Consider the following 24424-nt stretch of genomic DNA (forward strand, 5'->3'; position numbering starts at 1 on the left):
GTCTGATCCACCATCAGGGGCATTAAAAGATCTTTGAACTCTTTATAAAATTGCACAGGGAAACCATCCTCCCCCAGTGATTTGCCAACCTACAAAGAGCTCAGGGTCCATACAATCTCCTCTTTAGAGAAAGGGGCACTCAGCCCCTCTCGCTCTTCCTGATCCAAATTTGGCAGTTCCAATGAAAGCAAGAAATCATCTATTGTGATAGGTTCTTGATCAGTAAGGGTGTCAAAGGGTTTGGGGAGGAGGGGGGACAATGGGGTTGAGAGGAAGAATACTTCAGCCATGATGTGAATGGCCATGTAGACTTGATAAGCTGAATAGCCTAATTCTGCTCCTATATCTTATGGACAAGAAAGGGCTCAGCAGACAATCACTGGTGAATTTGGCATTACTGGTTAACTGCACCAGTGGGATTTCCACAGATATAATTCAGGCAGTGATTGGCTGCGTTAAGGAATGCAAACACAAAAAGGCCATTGCTTACATTGGATGCAGCTGCCAAAGGTGAATAAGAAGGTGGTGGGGGGAAATGAGAGGGGGGGGGAGAGAAATGAGAGGAGGGAGGAGCAGCACAGGCTAACAGTTAAGAGGTTAGAGGTGGATATGGGTGGGAGGGTAGAAGAAAAAATAGCTGAGTGGGGTGGACAAGGGAACAGGGTGGGGAGCTGGAGGAAGGGAGCCAGCATGGTAGAGAAAGAGAGATGTGGGGAGGGGTTTAACAGAAACTGGAGGTCGGTGTTAATGCCATCTGGCTGAAGAGTACCCAGATGTTGTGACCTTTCCGTGTTGTGAGGCGTGGGATCCATGGAACCTTGGCTGTGGATAAGGAATTAGCTTGCCTGATAAAAACAGAAGTTAGTAGTTGATGGAATGTATTCTGCCTGAGGGTCAGTTACAAGTGCAGACCTGTTCTGGCTCCCCTACTCTTTGAGATTTTTATAAATGACTTAGATCAAGAAGTGGGTCAGTAAGTTTCCAGATGACACAAAGGTTGGAGGTGTGGATAGTGTAGATGGTTGTTGTAGGTTACAACAGGATATGGGCAGGATGCAGAGTTGAGTGGAAAGTGACACATGGAGTTTGATCTGGTGAAGTGTGAGGTGATGCATTTTGGCAGCTCGAACTTGAAGGTGGAATATGTGGTTAATGGCAGGGTTGATAACAGTTGGCGGAACAGAGAGATCTTTGGGTCCACGTCCATAGATCCTTCATGGTTGTCACAGTAATTAAGCTTATGGTGTGCTAGCCTTCGTGAGTCAGGGGATTGAGTTCAAGAGCCTCAATGTAATTTTGCAGTTCTATAAAACTCTGGTTAGACCACATGAGAAATATTGCATTCAGTTCTGGTCACCTCATTACAGGAAGGATGTAGATGCTTTGGAGAAGATGCAGGGGAGATTTTCCAGGATGCAGCCTGGATGGGAGAATGTGTCACATGAAGCAAGGTTGATAGATCTCAGGCTTTTCTCTTTGGAGCAACAAAGGAGAGGTGACTTAACAGAGATCTACAAGATTAAGGGAGGCATAGGTAGGGTGGAGCAATGACAGCAAACACCACAGGACATCTGTTTAACGTGAGGGATGGGATGTTTCGGGGAGATGTCGGAGTACTCTGCCCAGAGGTCAGTAACTAGTGGAGAGGCTGCAAAGACCTGTTCTGGGACCCCTGTTCTTTGTGATTTTTATCAAAGACCTGGATGAGGAGGTGGAAGGAGGGGTCAGTAAGTTTGCAAATGACTCAAAGGTTGGAGGAGTTGTGGATGGAGCTGAAGATTGTTGAAGGTTACAAGAGGATAGAGATGGGTTGCAGAGTTGGGCAGAGAAGAGGCAGATGGAGTTCAGTCTGGTTAAGTGTGAGGTGATGCATTTTAGAAGGACAAACTAGAAGGCGGAGTACAGGGTTAATGGTCAGTTACTTCAGAGTGTGGATGAATAGAGGGACCTTGGGGTCCAAATCCATGCATCTCTCAAGGTCGCCGCACAGGTTGATAGGAAAGTTAAGAAGGCTTATGAGATGCTGGGCTTCAATAATGGGGAATTGAGTTCAGGAATAGAGAGATCATATTGCAACTCTACAAATCTCTGGAGAGACCACACTTAGAGCATTGTTCAGTTCTGGTCACCTCATTGTAGGAAGGATGTGGAAGCTATGGAGAGGGTGCAGAGGAGATTTACCAGGATATTGCCTGGAATGAGAAATGTCTTATGAGGCAAGATTTGCAGAGCTGGGACTTTTCTCTTTTGAGTGTAGAAGGACGAGAAGAGACTTGATAGACGTCTACAAGATTCTGATAGGCATAGATAGGGTGGACAGACAGCGCCTGTTTCCCAAGGCAGGAATAGCAAACACCAGAGGACACATGTACAAAGTGAAGGGAGGGAAGTTTAGAGGAGACATCAGAGGTAAGTTTTTTTTTAATGAGTTGTGGGTGCCTGGAACACATTCCCAGGGATGGTGGTGGAAGCTGAAACATTAGGGACATTTATGAGACTCTGAGACAGGCACATGGATGAAAGAAAAATAGAGCGTTAAGGGGTAGGGAGGGATTAGTACATTTATTAAGGAATAAATAAGTCGGCATAGCATTGAGGGCCAAAGGGCCTGTACTGAGCTGCAGTGTTCTATGACTTTTGAAAATCAGTGGTTGGTATGAGGAACCCCACAGCCAGGGATAACAGTCGATACATTTAGAAAATATGCTCATGGATGCAAAGAAATTGTGGGCGTGAGTTAGGGAAGGGTTAGACTGATTGTGGCGTAAGTTCATCTCGGTCAATACAACTTTGTGGGCTGAGGGGCCCATAATCTGCTGCACTATTCTACGTACAGAGCTCCTAATGTCTCACGTGTATTAGTGTATTCATTCAGTCCAATGTGGACTTGGTTACGGAGCAAGAACACCTTACAGTACATGAACCAGATGAACTTGCTTCTCCTCCGTCCCCCACTTCTCTGATTTCACAATCAAATTTAATTCACAGAATGCAAAACTTCCTGCACAGAGTAACCAGGTTATCTCCAAGGAACCAGAGGGTGTGGGGCGGGTGTTGAGAACGTTACAATGTAACACCCACAAAACCTACTGAAAGGAACTCAGAGAAACAAATGTCATTTACTCAGTCACTTGAAAAGAAGCTTGCATCAAAATGACAAATGTGAAACACTAGATGGTCAATCTCTGCAGCGAAAGCAGCCATAGCACCCTCCACAATAACGAGCAATTGTGCCCTCCAATCACAGTTACCCAACCTGCTTTAAACATCATTAACTCTGCTTTTCACTTGGCATTGTGGTGTGTGAAGTAGCCTGCTGCCTGTGGGTGAACAAGGGCTGACCAGGGTGGCAGTGGGTTTGACAAGTCTGCATCCTCCTGCACATAAGCCCCTTTCGCACTGGCAAGAGATCCCAGGAATTAACGGCCGATCAACTTTTAAAGTGTCTAGTGTGAAAGCAAAATCCGCTCAACGCCGGCGTCAGATGACGTTATCTCACGCCAGGGAGAGATGGCCTCGACCCCTAGTATAATCCCCGGCATCTGTAGACACCAGCGCTGCAAGTGTGAAATGGGTAATTGCATTGTGGGATTGAAATGACCCATATTTTTGCGTGAGTGCAGGAACATGAAGGAAGAAAAGATTTGCGTGAATCCTTGCAAGTGTGAAGGTGTTCAGGGTCCCAGTAGGAGTAGGCGTGGTAAAAGTCAAACCCCCATTCCTATCCCAGGAGAATGGAGAAGCTGGAGACCGATCGCAAGGAACCAGAGGGCTCCATTAAATCCGATGTGTGGCTACACTGCCTGAAGGCTTTCATGAGGCGTCATGCAATCTCAGCTGACGACGATAAGTATGATCTCCTTTTTGCATCTGTGGGCCTCCGAGCAGGCCTGTGAGAACTGTGACGACGCGATGGCCCTCCTGCGACAGCAATATGGGGCCCCAATGAACTTGATGTCTACCTGCTATTTTCTGGGCACCCAACACCAGGGCCCTGGGGAGTCTGTCGATGACTTTGAGGGTTGTGAAAGAGCTGGGACGATCCTGCGGATGCAAGGATATAACGGCTGCTGTCTACCAAGAAGGACTCATCCGTGACGGGTTTCCGATCCAACCACATCCATGAGCGACTCCTGGAGAAGGTCGACTGGACCCTCCAGGAAGTCATACAGCTGCCTCAATTATTAGAAACAGTCGAAAGAAACAGAGGCCAACTCAGCAAACCATGCAGCTGACAGATGGGGTGCATGGCCGTCGCCATCTTGGGACTCGGGGACACCTGACTGTCATTGCAGCCCCTGAGCACACAAAGTGCAATTACTGTGGCCAATCCCAACACCCGAGAAAATATTGCCCAGCCCATAGCGCAACCTGTTAGAATTGCTGGAGGAAGGGGCACTATGCTAAGGTTTGCTGCTCTAAAACCCCTTCCAGCATGTGCGGGCCATGACCCGTGTCGTCATCTCAGCTCAACCCTCTTCCAAAGTCATTTCCAGTAGCCGAGAACCGAATGGCAGGAACGGAAGACCGACGACACAGGATGACGTCATGTTTGGCTTCCCTTCCAGACCCCACCATGCGTGATCCATGGGGTCGGCTATCTGCAAAGTCCCTGAGTGGTCATCTTGGAGGCAGCTATCCCAACATTATAGCAGCAGCGACTCTGACAACTGGTGGGCCTGGCTTCCATCATGCTGGACCAGAACAAGCCACACCAAATGGCGCCGACGATGGGCATAGAGGTAAATGGCCACACCACGGATGTTTGTTTGACACAGGGAGAACCGAGAGCTTTATACACCCGGACGCAGTCCCCCGCTGCACCCTGCCTGTGTCCCCTGCCAAGTGCAAGGTAGCATTAGTGAACAAGTCCATAGAAATCTGTGGGTGCTGCACCGTGACTCTAACTGTTAGGGGCACAAAGTATAAAAACATCAAACTGCTAGTAATGCCCCATTTCTGCTCACACTGGGGCTGGATTTCCAGTGTCAGCTTAAGATGCAGTTTGATAGGCCCCACCCCAATCACTGTCAGAAATAACCAATTCCTGGAGGATCCCCCCATCCCCCCCACCCCACGAAATGCCATTGAGGGCAACCGACCTGTGGGCTGGCCATCCTTCGGGTCCCTCTGCACCCTCTGTTCCAGAACTTTACCCCCGACTGCAAACCTGTTGCCATGAAAAGCAGGCGATACAGACCCAGTGACAGGGAGTTCATAAGCTGAAATGGGGCGGCTACTAACAGAGGGCATCATAGAGGCCAGAAAACAGCCCCTGGAGGTCACAGGTGGAGGTGAAGAGAGGGGAGAAGCAGCAGATGGTCGATTATAGCCAGACCATCAATAGGTACACCTTGTTGGACACCCATCCCCTCCCCCGGATGGCCGACATGGTGAATGAGACTGCCTAGTTCCGGGTCTTCTCCTCCAGTCAGCGTACCACTGGATCCCTATCCGCCAAGAGGACCATCCCTATAATGGAGTGTCAGTGATCCAAAGGTAGATGCCTATAAATTAAAAGCTACGTATCCCTATCTGTATAGTGTCACCATCTGTGGCCGTACCCAAGAAGAACACGATGAAAACCTGCATAACATACAATCAGAAGAAGTGTGTTTAGTACCACGCGATTGGCCATGCTGGGGTATGTGGTGGAGCATGGTGTCATTGCCCCTGACCTCGAGCACATGCACCTCCTGATGGAGCTCCCACTACCCCAGAAGGTGCCTGGAGTTCTTCTCATATTAGGCCCAGTGGAACTTCAACTAAGTGGACAAAGCCCACCCTCTGGAGAAAACCACCAGAAGCCCTCGTCAGCAACCAGCTGGCCCCTGGTATTGTACAGGTAAATGATCTCTTACAACCACCATCGGCAGAGGCTCGTGAGGCATTCGAGACCCTTAAAAGGGAGATTGTCAAGACAGCCATGCACTCCACTGATGCCTCTGACCGCCCTGAGTGCCACGCTGTACCAAGCAGGCCAGCCCATGGCCTTCTTTTCCCCGACCCTCCAGGGCCCTGATCTCAGGCACTTAAATATTGAGAAGGAGGCACAGGCTATAGTGGAGGCAGTGCATCACTATTTGGACGGCAGACCATTCACCCTGCTGATGGACCAGAGAGCCTTCGCTTTTATGTTTAACAATAAACAGTGGGAAAAAAATCAAAACTGACAAGATCATGAGGTGGAGAATTGAGCTGTCCAACTACAAGATCTCAATGAGGCACCCGATGCTCTGTCCAGGGGACAGGATGCAAGTAGATCACCTCAAGCCCTCCACAATAGCTTCTGCCACCCAGGATCATCAGGCTCTACCACTTTGTGAGGGCCCACAACCTCCCCTATTCAGTGGGGAAGATCAGGGAGCTTACTCGTAACTGCTCGGTCGACATGGAGTGCAAGCCGTACTTCTACTGGCCGGAGAGAGCTCCTCTGATCAAGGCCACTTGCCCCTTTGAATGCCTCAGTATGGACTTCAAGGGCCCCCTTCCGTCCACAGATAAGAACGTGTACTTCCTAAATATCATGAATGAGTACTCCCACTTCCCATTTGCAATCCCCTGCCCAAACATGACCACACCCACGATCACGGTCATGAAAGCCCTCCACAACCTCTTCACCTTGTTCGGATACTCCAGTTACGTCCATAGTGTCTGTGGGTCCCCATTCATGAGTGAGGCTACAACCCCTATGGAAACCAGCACGATCTGGAGAGCAGTCCAATTGGCCCTCAAGTCAAAAAGGATGCCCTTCTCCCAGTGGCGAGAGGTCCTCCCAGTGTTGCTACACACCACCAATTCCCTACTCTGTATGTCCACAAGTGTCACCCCACATTCTCCTTCCCTAGGAGGTTGGCATCGGGAGCCACACTGCCGGTCTGGCTGATGACCCCAGCCTGTGCTTCACCATAGACACGTTAGGACCCACAAGGCAGGCCTGGTGGTAAAGGAAGTGCACCTCTTGCAATGTGAGTCCCCAGTACACCCACGTAGAGTACCCGGATGAGCAGGAAGACACAGTGTCCGTCGGGGACCTGGCTCGAGCAGGGGTCCTGGCGAGGGAAGTGCACCCAGAAGCCTTCGTCAGCGACCAGCTGGCCCCTGGTATTATACAGGTAAATGATCTCTTACAACCATCACCATTACATCCCCTCAGGGCCCTGTCCCCAACACCCCTGCAACTCCCAGCGGGAACAATTGACATTCCCAACCCCCACAGATCTGATTCACATCACCACTGCTCAGCCCCCTGGCACTCAGCCCGCTAGACAGGTCGCTGCACTGCAGGAGCTGATGACGACACCACCGGTGCTGCGGTGATCGCAGCGGCAGGTAAAGCCACCAGACTGGGTGCATCTATGAACTGGCATAGACTGCATGACCGGAGATAATAACAATGGACACTTCACCCTGCAGAACCTTATCCAAAAGGGGTGAATGAGGGGGTACACGGTAATGCAGGAGGGGGACCTCACCTGATTGCTCAGGCTGGCCCACCTCCGACCTGGTAACTCCTCCCCGTAGAATCCCAACAAATAGCCCTAGTCTCCTCCCTCAATTCTAGCCTTGGATCCAGCCCAGAAGCACTTGAAGTTTCAGGACATTAAAGCCTTTGACTAGGTGCTTCGTGTCTGCACATGCGGTCATTGATCAAGCTACAAAACGTTGGTCACCCTTTACTTCCTATTGGCGCTGAGTTTCTCCATGTTTGTGTAACTGCACTACATGACCAGCCCAACCCAAGAAATGAAAAATCACATGCAACAAAATAATCACAGGAAACCCAACCCCATATATTCCATTAAAATGGCCACTATCTTCAGATTCCTGCAGTCTCTGCTGTAAATTTTTATCATGCCCTCTTTATAAACACCATCACAAATGTGATCCCTTATCTTCAGGCCCCTTCCCTGAAATATGCAGACGGTCGGTTTGTACAGGTGAACGAAAGAAAGATTGTCGCTCATGTTCCCGATTTACAACAGTGCTCCAGCAGGAGTCCGAATTCTTCCAGAAAATAACTTCCCTCCAGGATACGAAAGCCAGGAAGAAGACTAAAGTTAGCCGCTGGGATGGTTGACCAAAACTAGCCATGTTCACAGAACTCAAAAAAAAACTTCACAACAAATTTCTTCATAAAACGTACTCAAGTACAATTTTTAAAATGCACGCTTCCATCGTAAGACACTCCTGGACACGATTATCAATGACTCTCAACATAGATCTTTTGAACACACCATGGTAAGTTTTTTTTAAATACAAATTTAAACAGCACAGTAACTAGCCTGGCCTGTGCCATCCAATTAACCTACCACACTCCTCACCCCCACATTTTGAAGCGTGGGAGGAAACCGGAGCACCCAGAGGAAACCCATGCAGACATGGGGAGAACATACAGACTCCTTACAGACAGCGCGGGATTCAAACCTGTATTGCTGGCGCTGTAACAGCCTTGCGACAACCACCTTGTGACTTGATTCTATTAAGTACATTATTGGAGCTTTTCTCCCCCAGTTGTTTTTTTGTAATTTTTTTTAAGTACCTGTTCAGCTACTGTGACAGATTATTTAGAGGTGGTTTGGGAGGAATTGTTAGAGCTGCTTGCATACACACATTTTAAAACACAGAATATTTGCAGGACTTTTGCAGAATGCTTTTTGAAGAAGGCAACAAAATATCAACAGCTGCTTGCCTGGGAGAGCATGTGATCTTTGCAGGCAGAGGAGAGCTGTTTTGCTCTCAGAGAGGGAGGGTGTGAAACAGAAAGAGGAGTCACAGAAATTATTTCCAGAAGGACAAAGCTGGCAAACGTTGGAAGGCTGCCTGGTCAATGGAAAAGACTGGCGGTGTGAAAGGTGACCTGAAAAGAGGATAATCTGGAGAACCCTGAAGGGGGAAAATTTTGTCAGGAAGACTGATTGAGAAGGAATCAGTTGGGGATGTCCTGGAAAAGGAATTTCTCTCTGAAAACCAGCAAGTACCCTCCTGAGTGATAACTATTTGCCTGTTAAGCACCAGAGACTGGTGAACTTTGTTAAAGCTAACTTCTGTGCACAGTACAAGAATGTCACAACCAGTGAGATTGGACTGTGATCCAAAGAACTTTTCTAATCTTAAATATACATTACACACACCTGCGCTTAGTATTAGTGGGGGGGGGGGGGGAATTAAGTAGTTAAGTTAAGTAAGTAGGTTAAGTAATAAGTTAAAGTTCAATTGTGTTTTCTTGTTCAATTATAATTAAAAACTACTTATGTTTAAGTAACCCTGTGTTGTGGTGCATATCTAGTGCTGCTGGTTTTTGGGGTCCTCTGGACTCCGTAACACTACAGCAAGTAAGAATTTTAGTGCACAGGCAGATTGGTATTCACCATCAACAGCTTCCCTTTTTTTTTAAACCAGTTGCTTGGGTTCCAGATACTGGGGATTTTACTGAAATCAGAACTATTGGGATCTACAGATAGAATTATTCAAACAAACTTCACCATCTTACCCATTTGGTCTTTTGAAATGTTGGGAGAAGTTCATGAAAGGTCAGCGAGGAACATCCTCACTTTATCAGTTCTTGGATGTTAAAATAACTTAGGCCATGTCTGTTTCCTTTAGGTGTTGGATGATTTAATGAAAGTTTGCAGAATTATGTTGAGTTTTAAAAATAGATTGAATAGATGCATGGATGGGAGGAGTCTGGAGGGTTATGGAATGGGAGCAGGTTAGTGGGACTAGTGAAACAGTGGTCGGCACAGATTAGAATGGCCTGTTTTCTACGCTGTGGCATTCTATGGTTCTTTCCACCTGTGGAGCATTTACACCCTTGGTTTTGTTTCAGCTATGTTTGCACTGGATGTGGACATGGAAGGAATGAATGAAAGGTGGGGCAGACTCAATGGGCTGAATGGCATATTTCTGCTCCTATGTCTTATGGACTTGTGAAGTGTTGCAGATTGGATACCACAGATTTTTAAATAATTCTATACTTAGCCGAGCGGTCAGCACAACGCCAGCAACCCGGGTTTGAATGTGTAACAACACTGAACAAAGAACACACTCGTTCATTTCTTTCAGTCACCCATGAACCCACTTTCCTTTTATTCACTAGACACAACATTGCATTCTTCAACTCCCCAAACACCTAAATTCCACCCAGTGATCCTCACGTTCTCATTCTCCTCCTCCTGCATCTGAGATCCATCACCCGCACACGTGCACTATTAACCCCGCGCTTACATCATCAGCGGCGGCCTGGACCACTCCCAATGGAGGGAAGTATGTGAGCACAACAAATCTCGCGCCGTCGGTAAGGAGTTTGTACGTTCTCCCCATGTCTGCGTGAGTTTTCCCCCGGGGCTCCAGTTTCCTCCCACCCTTCAAAATGGGGGTCATAGGTTAATTAGGCAGCATGAGCTCGTGAGCTACAAGGGCCTGATAATTTGTTTTAAATTATCTAAAACTGGTAGAACATAGACTGCTTCAAATTTAAATCTTAAAAGTGCGACAAAGGCTTCATGGAGCCCAGCTCCACCTGAGCGTTGTGTGAAGGATAGGGGCACATGTTTCTGCAGATAAACAAGCACAGCGTTAAGGCTGCAGGAGTAGGGTCACAAGTTCAACATCGGGGGCCACGAGGCACAGTGCGGGAGTTTACAAGGCCACAGAAAGCAGTAGACGTGGCAACACTGCGGGATGCTTACCAAGAGGAATTGCCACGCCTTACTGAGGGCCACGGTTATGAACCTGCGCCTGCCTGCATTTCACTCATTCCTTGATGAAGGGTCAAGCCCGAAACGTTGGTTCTCTTCCTTTATCTTTGTCGGTGTAAAGAACACTGTTTGATCTGCTGAGTTTCTCCAGCATCGTGTTTTTACTTCACCCGTGGGTTCTGCAGATTTTTGTGTTTTACTCATCTCTTCCTGCAGCAGGATCTGAAGGTTCCAAAATCCTGCCGTCCATTCTGCACCTTCATTTAATTTTTTTTTAAATATAGATGTATACACGGTTACAGGACCACACTGCCCACGTACCCCCATTAACCTACAAACACCGTATGTTTTTTTTGGGAAGGGTGGGAGGAAACCAGAGCGCATGGGGAAAACCCATATGGACACAGGGAGAACAACAGCACCAGATTCAAACCCAGGTCACTGACGCTGTAACAGCGTTACTCTAACCACGCTGCCTGATTTCCTTCATCGTCACCAACCACACACCATCTCCCCTCCCAAAGGTCCCCACACACTCATCATCCCATGCATAACCCCACCCTGCCTCAGCTCCCCACGGATGGTCGCCAACTCACTGATGCCATGAGCAAAGGCCTTTCCCTGTTCAAGGCCAACTCAGCTGTACACAGTGCCTGCAGCTCCACACGATCTGCAGCTATTCAGCACGGGACCAGAACACTCACTGCTGCTTCAACTGTGCAGTCAATTAACTGACACCTACAGTGTCAAAGAATTTCCCCACCAGGAACCTTGATGACAAAGCAAACAGAGCAAAGACGAACAGGACCTCTTTTACCGTCAGTCATAACTCCCACAATAACTCTGTTCTGAATGCACGTGGATAAAACAACATGGTTTCGGGCTGTGGCTCCAGTAACTTTGCTTCAGGTTTACCCCTGAAATGAAGCACACTGACGCCACGTTATCCTCAGTGCTCTCGGAATGGCCACTGAAACATCATACACTGCCACGTCCAGGAGAGATTCAGTAACAATGTTGGCACAAGTGCACATTTTAGTTGCTCTGGGATTTACTAGATTGGTAGTGCTGGCATCACAGAGGATCACTGGATTAAAATCTAAACTATACATCACCACAAAGAAAACAACCTCTCCCCTCCGCCTATCCCAACAGTCAAGATCTGCCTTCCCAACAGGAGGAAACACAGTCACTCAGCAGCTGGATGGAGCGATGGGTGAGGACTTTCATGACATAAGGCAGCCACTTTGTTCCAGCCTGTGCCACTTCACAGACAAAGCCATCCAATCAACCTCATTCCTCCACTTATTTCTCATTTCTTTCTCATTTATCCACTCTACCAGGCACGCCAAGCACCCATCTCCAGTCCACCCCATCAGGCATGCCTAGAACCCATCTCCACTCCACCCCACCCCACCAGGCACGCCAAGCACCCATCTCCAACCAGACATGCCAAGCACCCATCTCCAATCCACCCCACCAGACATGCCACAGAAAGGTGACCTTGGGTGAGAGCAGGGAGTCCCCCTGAAGCCAATGAACTTGGCAGTGAGAAACTTCACAGCCTTGCCAGGCACATCCAGGAGAAGTATCAGGGGAGCTCAGAAACACCATTATTCATGACCATCTTCAAAAAAGATGACGTGCCCCTGAGGTAATGGGAGTGAAACCACCATGTCTGCCACAGGGAAAGGCAACGCTGAAACCCTCTCCCAGACACCAGAGTTCCGTTTTCCATGGAAACACAAAACATCACGGCATAGAAACAGGCCCCTTTGGCCCTTCTAGTCTGTGCCAAACCATTTATTTTTGTGTAGTCCCACTGATCTGCACCCAGTCCATAGCCCTCCATATCTCCCCTATTAACATGCCTGTCCATATTCTTCTTAGATGTTAAAATTGAACCCACATTCAGCTGGAAGCTCATTCCACCCTCCCACCACTCTCTGTGAGAATAAATTCCCCCTCATGTTCCCCCTAAACTTTTTCCCTTTCACCCTTAATCCACGTCTTCTGGCTTGTATCTCATCCATCCTCAGTGGAAAAAGCCAATCCTAATTTTAAATAACTATCAAATCCCTCATTCTTCTATGCCCTAGGGAATAGAACCTGTTTAACTTTTCCCTGTAACTCAGTCCCTGAAGTCCGGGTAACATCCTAATAAATCTTCTCTGCACTCTTTCTATCTTATTGATATCTTTTCTGCAGATTGGTGACCCAAACTCCATGTAATACTCCAAATACAACAGGGCAGATCTGGTCCATACAGCATTAAACACACATCTCCAGCGAGGTGCAGCGAGCAGCAGTAATTATTCCACATGGCCCTCAGCCCAGCATGTCCTGGTCAGAACACACTTCGTCTTGTATCTGCTCCAGTGGCAGCCCAATACAACACTGATACAGGTCCATGCTGAATAAGACTGCATCTATGCCTCAACATTCACTACACTCCACCCCCAATTCCTTCTTGTCACTGTGGGGCACTGTTAGCCAGAATCAGACACACACAAAGATAAAGGCTGCATAACAAGCTTTAATCCACAAAGACTGCCACAGAGCAGCTGGCTGTGGCTGCAGCAACTCTGAGTGAGGCCTCGGGAGGCCAGCGCAGGCTTATATCCCGGAGGGTGATTGACACCCAACCGGGTGGAGCTTGATCCATTCAGGCCAACTGATTGACAGACAGCCAGGTGTTGTCCTGTCCCCTTACACTCCTGCAGGTACAGAGATTGCCCCCTGCAGTAGGCCAGTGGTGTACCACCACAGTCACCATCATTATTCAATGAGAAGGAATCTGCAGACCTAATGGAAACTGTTTGACCCACATTGATCCCCCCCCATCCTAGGATGGACCTTTCCCCAATCCAAGGAGTGGGTCTGCAACACGCAGCCAGCATTTTCCTCTCCCTGCTTCCTGAGGGTCAGCACCAAGTCACTCCTTACGCTCCACAGCTATAAAACTGCACGATCCTTCACAAAGGACCACAACTTCTGGTCTAAAAGGAGGACACTGGAACAGCTCAGAGAACCAATGATCTTGTTCTATGGGTTGGCCTATGAGTCATCTGGGACTGTACACATTGGAATTCAGAAGAATGAGAAGGGGTCTTACAGAAACATAAAATTATGAAAGGCCCAGATAAGATAGAGGTAGATAAGATTTTTTCCCTCCCACTGGTAGAACTAGGGAACACAGCCTCATGATTCAGGGCACTAGATTTAGGATGGAGTCGAGAAGGAACTGCTTTTCCCAGAGGGTGGTGAATCTGTGGAGTTCGCTGTCCATTGAAGCAGTGGAGGCAGAACAGCCACCTAGGGTGCAGAGCTCAGAGAGGCGTCGTCGAAGAGAGATTCCAACAGCTCCAGCACTTCGGCATCATGAATGACATGATTCTGACTAACACATAGTCTGGTAAAGGCAGCGAGAGGAAGTGATACGGCACATGACGAATATCACGTCAGGTATTATTCCCACTGGACCTCCCCCACCCTCAGCCCGGTCAGCACACCCCCACCCCTGCCCGACCTAGGGCAGAAACTAGTCTGGCAGTGGAGGTTACCTCAGTATATATACTTAAGACAAGGCTGGATATATTGTCCACTGGGGAATTAAGGGATATGGGGAAAAGGCAGAGAGGTGGAGATGAGCCCATCATCAGATCAGCCACGACCTCACTGAATGGCGGAGCAAGCTCGACGGGCCCGATGGCTGACTCCTGCTCCTACCTCTTATGTTCTGGTGCCATGTGTGGAGTTCCCCCACACCCCCCACCCCCAGATCCACAGAGCTGCATTTACTCCTCTTCCTTCAGAGTTTGCGGACATTTGGTACGATATCAGAAAGCCTGGCGAATTTCTACAGAGGTGTGGTGGAAAGTGCACTGACTGGCTGCACCACTGCCTGGTATGGGAACACTAATACCCCTGAGAGTAAAGCCCTCCACAAGGTAGTGGACACAGCCCACAGGAGAAACCCTCCCCTCGACTGAATACATCTACAAGGAACACTGCTATTGGAGAGCAGTAGACACCACCCAGCACACGCTCGGTTCTCGCTGCTGCCATCAGGAAGGAGATGTAGGTGCCACAAGGCTCTCACCACCAGGTTCAGACTCAACAACAAACTCAATCAAGAACTCATTTAAGGACTTACTTGTGTACTTTATTGATTTTCTTTTTGTTCTCTCTATATTTCACAGTCAGTTTGTTTAAATTTGTTATCTGTTTACAATTCTTTGTTTGTTTACATGTTTATGCTGTGGACAGTTTATCTTTGCACTACCAATTAGTGGTAATTCTGCTGCGCCCGCAGGAAAAAGAATCTCTGGGTAGCATCTGTATGTTCTCTGACAATAAGTCTGAAATCAGAAATCTGGATAACTGGTTTCCGGATACAACCACTAGGCACATGTGAATGAGAACGTGAAAGGTGAGATCATGGGGATGTAGAGAGGTCACAGGAAAGTGGGATTGCTCAGTCATCAACTCATGGGTCAAATTGAAGGAGGTCCAGGAGCCTGAAGATGGAACTCCCAACGGCACAAAAACAGCTTCTTCCCCTCCGCCATCAGATTTCTGAACGGACAATGAACCACAGGCACGACCTCACTTTCCCTTCTTTTGCACTAATTTATTCATTTTTAAAATGTAATTTATAGCAATATTTGCCCCTGTTTATGCTGCCACAAAGCAAAAAATTTCATGGCACACGTTCATGATCCTGAAATGGTCTCTTTCTAGGTCAGGAACTATGGAAACATGGAAAACATTCAGCATCTCAGGAACCACCAAGGAGCTGAGACCTGGAGCAGATCAACCACTATCAGATGGAACAGCAGGGCAGATTTCAGTCACCTGTACCTTCATACAGGACAACACCAAACAGATGGTCCATTTCATGAATCTGATCTGAACGCAACATAATCAGGCAGCAGAACTGCCTCTGTTTAACGGGGGTCTCACGACCTGTGACGTTGGTCTGTGAGAACATACTGCACTGCACCTTCATTATCCTACAAGTAGATTTCAAGGATTTGTGGATATATCATCCCTCCTGTTCTTTGAGATGCTTGCTGCAGTAGTGGAATCACTATGACTCCCAGCTGCCCCATCAAGCATCTCCTGCCCCACATATCAGGCTGGAGAGTAAACAAGTCATCCTCCATCCCTATATTATACACTCAGCACTACAGCACCAGGTCCAGAGGACTCCACGTGGCACAGGTCACACCCACCCCACCCCCCACGCCCCCCCCACACCATTCTGAATTTTATCTGTATTACCACAGCTTGCTGCATCTCTTCACAAAACACGGAACAGTTATCAAGAGACCACAACGTGTCAGTGAGAGAAGCGACCCTGACTGCCAGTGCAGTATCACTGAGTGAGGTGCACACACGAGATGACTGGTTCCACCCGGTTGAAGCAACCCTTGGGGTTAGCACACAGTTTGCAGAATGATTGTGCAGAGAATAATCAGGAGGAGGATTGGTGTTTCGTTCCTTATGAGCATGAATGAGCACCCATGAAACCGGAAAGAAATTCAATTTCAGCAATAATCTGCACCTTACCGCTGGGGACCTGGACCATCCCCCTCCCCTCCCCACAAGGGAACCGTCCCTGCAGGGGAGTCTTCCCTGCTGGAGACCTGTTCCCATCCACCCCTCCACCCCAGGGAGCTGTCTCTGCTGGGGACCTGTTTCTCCCCCCCCCCCACCCCCCCACCAAAGGAACCATCTGCCCAGAGAACTACCACTTGCCTGACCTAGCCTTTCGGCTCCCCCCTCGACCCAGCTCCCCCTACCTCACCCTGACCATTTTACATCACAGGTCGGGGTAAGGTGGACCAAAGCAAGGAGTGACCATTAGCTGGATCTGTCCCTTGCCACTGGCATCTGTGCTCCGTCCTCCCCTTCACCATTTGTTTGATCACCACCCCAGTTCCAATGCACCCCGTCCACCCTTCTCAGGCCCCCCCCCCCCCAAGAGTATTTCCTGCACATCCCCTTTGCTCTGAAGCATGGGAAAGGCTCGGGAATGGGCAGAAATCTGCTGAGACCTGGGGAAAAGTTCGCTGTCCCTATTTGATGTTCCACGTCGAGCAAGCATGCGCTAATCACCACCAGAACACAATGGTGGATACCTGTAAAATAAATGGAAGCAAAACCTCCAATCACCAAAGTTACAGGTAGACATGAAACATGAACGTCTGCAGGCACTGTGATTGCAGTACAATCACAGAAATGCTGGAGGAACTCAGCCGGTCTCACAGCGTCTATCAGCAGTAAAGATATAGCTGAAATTTCAGGCCCGAGTCCTTCTTCAAGGAGAGGCAACAATCCCACAATGCATGCAAACTCGATGAATGCAAACCAGCCACAAAAACCAGCAAATGACCTGTTGTTGGTCCCACCAGCTTCACAACTAATTCAGCTTTGAATAATTCAACCTGCAAAGAACAGAAGGAACACAACAGAACCTGCAAGTCTTCATTCGTAGGAATGATCGCTTAAAACTTCTTGCTTTTGGAAAATTCAGTCTGCCACATCAGTCCATTGATCGATACACATCTATCCAATTAAAACCACAATATACATGGCTGGACCACCACCATTGTCCCGGGGCCAAAGAAATTGGCTGTGTCCTGCCTCCAATGTTACTGTCCTGACACACTCACGTCCATCATCATGAAGGGCTTCAAGAGGCTCGTCATGGGGTACATCAAGCTCCTGCTGCCCCCATCGCTAGACCCCCTGCAGTTCAGGTACAGAGCCAACAGGTCTGTGGAAGATTCCATCACCATTGGTCTCCATCGAGCCCTCACCCACCAGAAAAACAAGGACTCTTATGTTCAAATGCTGTTTATTGACCACCTCAGCATTCAACACAATCATACCACAGTACCTGATAAGGAATTTGAACCTACTGGGTTTAAACACCTCCCTTTGCAACTGGATTCTTACTTCCTGTCAGGGAGACCTCAGGCCAGTGGTTCTCAACCTTTTTCTTTCAACTCCCATCCCACTTTAAGTAATCCTTGTGCCATCAGTGCTCTGTGATTAGTAAGGGATTGCTTAAGGTAGGATATGAGTGGGAAGGGAAGGTTGAGAATTATACAATTGATATTGAAATATTTTGCTTGAGAAAAATTGTCATTGGCCCATTTCCTTTGGAGTGATGAAACCATGCACATAACGAGTCAATGAGGTATGATTAAAACAGTGGTTTTCAACCTTTTTTCTTTCCACCACATCCCACCTTAAGTAATCCCTTACTAGTCACAGAGCACCGATGGGAGAGGGAATACTTGAAGTAGGATGTGAGTGGAAAGAAAAGGGTTGAGAGCCACTGCCTCAGGCAGTCCAGATCGGAAACTGCACTTTCAAGACCATCACAATGAGCATACCACCTCCCCCCCCCCCCCCCCAGCCCCCAGGGCTGCGTGCTCAGTCCACTGTTGTTTACTCTGCTGACCCATGACTGTGCAGCTAAACACAGCTCGAACTACACCATCAAGTTCACTGACGACATGGCTGTGGGGAGCTTTATTAGTAAGAATGACAAGTCAGCCTACAGAGATGAGGTGCAGTTGCTAACAGACTGGGGTAGACCCAACAATCTGAATGTTAATAAACCAAAAGAGATGGTTGTCGACCTCGGGAGGGCCTGGGGGGGGGGGGGGGGGTGGCATGGACCTCAGGAAGGTCTGGGGGGGAACCTCACTAAATTGACCATTGACAGCTCCACCTTTAAGGACGTTAAGAGCATCAAGTTCCTTAGAACATTGGAAAGAATTACCACTAACGTTGATAGGGAGGGTAAATTGCATTAAAATGAATATCTTCCCAAGGATACAATACTTATTTCAATCATTACCAATTCCCTTAATAGAGAAATTCTTTAATGAACTAAAGAGAATAATAAGGAAATTTTTATGAAAAGGGGGAAAACTGAGGATAGTGTTAGATAAATTAACAGAGAGGTATAACCAAGGTGGTTTGCAGTTACCAAACTTTAAAAATTATTATAGAGCAGCACAATTAAGGTATTTATCAGATTTTTTATCAGACACGGGAAAAACCAGATTGGACTAAGATAGAGCTAGATAAAATAAAGGAGAAGGTACCGGAACATATACTTTATAAGTGGGATGAAAAGCTGGTGCACTATAAAAGCTCACCAGTATTGCATCATTTACTCGATATATGGAAGAAGATTCACTTAGAAAGGAAAAAAACAAATTATCAACTACCAAAATTATTATTGACGCAAAATCAGCTAATCCCTTTTACAATAGATAACCTTTCCTTTAGAAAATGGGAGAGAAAAGGAATTAAAAGAATAGAAAATTGTTTTTTGGGAAATAATTTATTAACATTTGAACAAATGAAGTATAAATATGGAATAACTCATGGTACAATGTTTGCATACCACCAACTGAAAGCCTACTTAAAGGACAAATTGGGAAACAGGCTGAGGTTCCCAGAAGGAAGCAGCTTTGAATATGTGATTACAGACATAATGATAATTAAAAGATTTATAACAAACATGAACATCAAGCTGCAAGAGAAGGAAAATGATGAAATAAGCTATAAACCCAAACAAAAGTGGGAAAAAGATTTAAACATAAAGATAAAAAAATGAAACATGGGAAAAGTTATGTTCTGGAACTATGAAGAATATAATAAACACAAGGTTACGAATGATACAATATAATTGGTTACACATGTTATATATCACGCCCCAAAAGTTAAAAAAAAATGGGATCCAACATTATCAGATAGATGTTTTCGCTGTAAGAAGGAAACGGGAACAACATTACATGCAATTTGGGCATGTGAGAAAGTGGAAATGTTTTGGGAAGATCTAAATCAGGTATTAAATAAAATCACAAAAAGCAACATACCAAAAAATCCAGAGAGCATTCTTCTAAGTAATATAAGAAGTAAAGAATTAGGCCTCAAAATGGATGAAGCGCAAAAAAGATTTACTTATTTATTTAGCTGTAGCAAAAAAATGTATAATGTCAACTTGGAAAATGGAAGAGAGTCTGAGAGCACAGCAATGGTACATAGATATGAATAAATGTATTCCATTGGAAAAAAAAACATACAATTTAAAAAATAAAGTCACATTATTTGAACAAATTTGAGAACCGTACATGGAACATAACGGAGAGGGCTTGTGTCGGACCTCCACCCCCTAAAATGATAAAATGATAAGAAGACGAAATGACTTGATCCAGTGTGTAAAAGTAGATGACAAAATTTTCTTGTTTATTTTAATTGTGTGATATCATTGTTTAATGGTTTTATTGTATTGTATATGTTGAACGTTTAATGGGTTTGGAGGGGGGTGGGAAGGAAGGTAGGGGGGACAAAAGAGGAGAAAACGCCACTGTGTATATTTAAGAGGGAATTGTTTGTATGTATTTTGATTGATTTGGTTCACAGTGTGAAAATTTTTTTTTAATTTTTAAAAAGTGCATCAAGTTCGTCGGAGTGCACCTGGCGGAGAACCTCACCTGGTCCCTTAACACCAGCTCCATCGCCAAGAAAGCCCCGCAGTGCCTCTACATCCTGCGAAAGGCTGAGGAAAGTCCAACTCCCACCCTCCATCCTCACTACATTCCACAGAGGATGCATCGAGAGCATCCAATGCAACTGCATCCCCACCTGGTTTGGAAGCTGGACCTCCTCGGACCACGAGACCCTGCAGAGGATCAAGGTCAGTGGAAAAGATCATTGGGGGGTGGGTCTCTTACCACGAAGGACATCTACAACACTCGAAGCAGGCGAAAAGCAACAAACATAGTGAAGGACTCATGTAAACTGTTCTCCCTTTTGCCATCTGGTAGGAGGTACCATAGCACTCGGGCCCTTACGCCCAGATTGGGCAACAGTTTCTTCCTCCAGGCTATCGCACTCCTGAATTCCCAGAACATCCACAAGAGAACCTTGGTACTGGAGACTCTTACAGTATATGTCTGAATATTTAATATTTTATGTGTGACTTGCCCTTCAAGTCCGTACTGGTTCACTTGAACAACTCCACCCATTGGAGATTGTAAATCCATTGGAGATTGTAGATCCATTGGCGATGATCTTCCAGAAATTGATAGACTCTGGAGAGATTCCAGAGGATTGGAAGGTTGCCAATGTGGTTCCGCTGTTTAAGAAAGGTGGGAGACAGTAAAAAGGAAACTATAGGCCGATTTGTCTGACGTCGGTGGTTGGGAAGATATTAGAGTCGATTCTCAAGGATGAGGTGATGAAATACCTAGATATGCATGACAGGATAGGTCCAAGTCAGCATGGTTTTTTAAAGGGTAGAGTTTTTTGAAGAAATCTCAAGTAGGATAGACAAAGGGGTGGATGAAATCTATTTAGATTTTCAAAAGGCTTTCGATAAGATGCCACATATTAGGCTGCTAAATAATATGAGGATCCATGGAATTACAGGGAAGTTATTAAACTGGGACAGAAAAGTGGCTGATAGGCAGGAAGCAAAGGGTTGAAATTAAGGGTTCCCATTCTGGATGGCTGCCTGTAACTAGTGGTGTTCCACAGGGGTCGGTATTGGGGTCGCTGCTGTTTACAATTTATATTAATGATTTGCATTGTGGTATAAATGTTTTTGTGGCCAAATTTGCAAATGACACCAAGATAGGTGGCGGAGTAGGTAACTTCTATTTCAATGTATTTATGTAAATCTGCTCCACAGTCCTGGAGTAATGCTATCTCATCTTTACCTGTGAGCGTGATATGAATGATAGATAAAGGTGACGACTGGACTTGGATAAATAATGGGGGGATAATGCTCTTTACTAATGCAGGATATAAACTGACGAGCATACTCATGCACGTGACCACCATAGGGCAAATTCCTTGCTGCTTCATCGCAGAAGGTCAACTGCACTCCAGCACACAAGCTCAGTATCTTTCAGGAGTAAAAACACAATTTTGGAGAAGCTCCGCAGGTCAAACAGAAGCAAAGATAAAGATGCAGAACCAATGTTTCCGGCTTGAGCCCGGTTTGGGCGCCTGTCTGCGTTTTGCTCAGACCTTGATGAAGGTCTCAAGCCAAAACGTCGGTTCATATCTTTATCTTTGCTGTAAAAGGACACTGTTTGACCTGCTGAGTTTCTCCAGTGTCGTGTTCCCATGGGCAGAGAGAATGCTGAACGTTCAAAGGAATTAACCTTCCGAGACATTCACATGAACAAAACAATATTCATTTGTATAGATGAGACACTTGTCCTGCCAAACGGTGACACTGAACAAATTGAGGTGGGAGAGGTGTCTGAAAACTCTTGAAGAGTTTGAGTTCCTCTTTCACTAAAGTCGTGATTCTACAGAATGTTCCCATTTACAGCCAAAACCAGCACGTGACCATAGATAAGGGGATACAAGATGGAGCGAGAGATGCAGGGCAGGAAGGTAAGGGCAGTCGTGGTAGAACCTGGGAAGATGTAAACAGTCCCCATGCCCCTCATTCACTGCAAAAATCATCTGATGGAATTCCAATAAACTCCAAAATTAAAGGGGATTTTGTGCAGATTCCAAACTCAGAACAAAAAGGAAGCAAATAATTACTCCTGGATGTAGAATAAGAACGACCTTTCTTCGTAAAGTAGAACACAACAGTGAACATTCATTTGAAAATATTCATTCTGATCCACAAAGCTTCCAAATTCATTAAAGGTTGCCATGGAAAACTATAAACCACACCCGTGAAGGGTACTGTTGTGTATTCAGTAAGTGTAGGGCTTGATTTTTATGAAAGGAAATATTCCGAGATAGTGCATGACCTCGTGTGCAATGGTAATGTTTAACTTAAGGCTGCAGACAATGCTGAAAAATGTAGATTCTCGGCACAACGAACAATTCAGCCAAGATCTGTAAAAGTCAGGACCACATGTTCGATCCAGGTTGTTCTTTCAGTTCCAAAACAATAGGAGTTGACACATTTAGGACACTCCCCAATTGGGTTTTTCCCAAACAAAGTAAAAGGATAAAAAGTCCCAGATTGATAAAAAGGCCTTAGTGGCAGAATAAAAGCATTTACTACACTTAAAACACTATGTAAATGCTTGATGTCAGAATAATCTCTTTTTTCTGCACTCCCAAATCACATTCCCTTCCACATTTAATTCCAGTCACTGAGAGATTTTGATCTATCGAGAGTTTGTTGAAACCGTGAAGCTGATTTTGTTAGAGGCCACATCTGGTTTTCGTCCAAGTTTTCTCCATTTCATGAACGAGGTCATTTCCCAACATTGTGGGCCAGAGCGTGTAGTGATGGTTGACACAAACCTCACTCTGCCTGGGAGACTGGAGAAAGCACAGGCAGTGAAGCCCTTGAACTATGAAGCCCTTGAACTATCTGTCTGACCACATCCAGGTCAGCGTACTGGCCTGGAAAAGACGACTTTCATGGCGTACACACTTTCACAATACAAGCTTAGGTCTGGGCAGAAAAATCGCTCAGCCATTTGACAGAAAGGGCATGGGAAAGGGGGTTAGAGGTAAAAGTCATCAGTGCACAGCTCCAACTCAGTGATATAATCCAGGCTGGATCCCCATACGCCATTGAGTTGGATGATGCACTGATTCATCTGTTGCAGGGATGTGAACCACTGATCACCCAGTTCCTGATCAACATTGCCAAAGAGATGATCTGGTCGCCAGTTTAATGCCATCTATGGGATCTTGCTGAGAGAGCTCAGAGCATCCTCACACACGAGTTCAATCGACAGAAGTATCCTGAGTATCCTCCTCAAAGGAACCATTTTAGCTGGAAATATTTATTGCTTCCTTCCCTTCCTCATTGCTTCAATTTATAAACAAATTCCTCCTGTTACAGTGCCAGCGACCCAGGTTCGAATCCCTCGCTGTCTGTAACGAGTTTGTACGTTTTCCCCTGTGTCTGTGTGGGTTTCCTCCGGGTGCTCTTCAAAAACACGGGGTTGTAAATTAATTGGGTGCTACAGGCTTGTGGGCCAGAAGGGCCTGTTACCGTGCTGCATGTCTAAAAAAACTATACATCAATTTGTATGCAAAATGTCCTTCATTGTGAAAAGATCAGCGTCAACAGTACATCACGAGAGGGAAGGGGAAATTGCTCCACTGGCCAACAGGACAGAAATTCAGATACTGGGAAGGAGATTTGAAATGGCCCCAGTGACTGTTTAGTTGCAGTTAAGATTGGGAAGCAAGGTTCACAAGTTAGGAAGTTGCATCAGAAGTCAGCAATCTTCAGCTAGAGCTTAGATCCAAATGAATTACCCGGCGAGGTGCTGAAGTGTGGGGGAGGGAGATTGTGAGTGTTTACAAACCTTTGCGACCCATCATCGGACACGGCACCAACATCTTCATGCTGCGTTAAAAATTTAAAGACTTTCGTGGCTTAAATTTGAAAGTAAAAGTCTGTCACTTTTCTCCGCCAGATATCAGCAGTAGGCTCGCCTCAGAACCCAGGGCTCAGGCCCAACTCCACAGAGCAGAGGAATCCAGATCACCGTTTATCGTCACATGGATCCAAAATGTAGAGATAGAGGATGTTCCATGACCAGACGCCTGATGTATGGGGCAGCAAGTAGAAAAGTGGAATTACGGAGATATCAGTGAGACAGAGCAAAGGCAATGTCATTTTATTTTGGTAATGATCTGACGATGGCTGGAAATAAACTCCTTCAATCTGCTCAAGAATCTTCCTCCTG

At 46.4% G+C, this 24424-nt stretch overlaps 1 protein-coding gene and 1 long non-coding RNA gene across 2 annotated transcripts in view; one reads left to right on the forward strand and one right to left on the reverse strand.

The window, feature by feature from the left end:
* The window catches only part of rab27a (RAB27A, member RAS oncogene family), a 141660-nt gene that overhangs the window by 115263 nt on the left and 1973 nt on the right, over positions 1–24424 (reverse strand). The window lies entirely within an intron of this gene.
* On the forward strand, positions 8747–24390 carry LOC138749936 (uncharacterized). Its single transcript, XR_011348955.1, has 3 exons — positions 8747–8855; positions 20187–20430; positions 24152–24390. It is a non-coding gene; the product is annotated as an uncharacterized lncRNA (long non-coding RNA).

The sequence above is a fragment of the Narcine bancroftii genome, chromosome 14 (genome assembly GCF_036971445.1).
Source record: "Narcine bancroftii isolate sNarBan1 chromosome 14, sNarBan1.hap1, whole genome shotgun sequence".
Lineage (NCBI taxonomy): Eukaryota > Metazoa > Chordata > Chondrichthyes > Torpediniformes > Narcinidae > Narcine > Narcine bancroftii.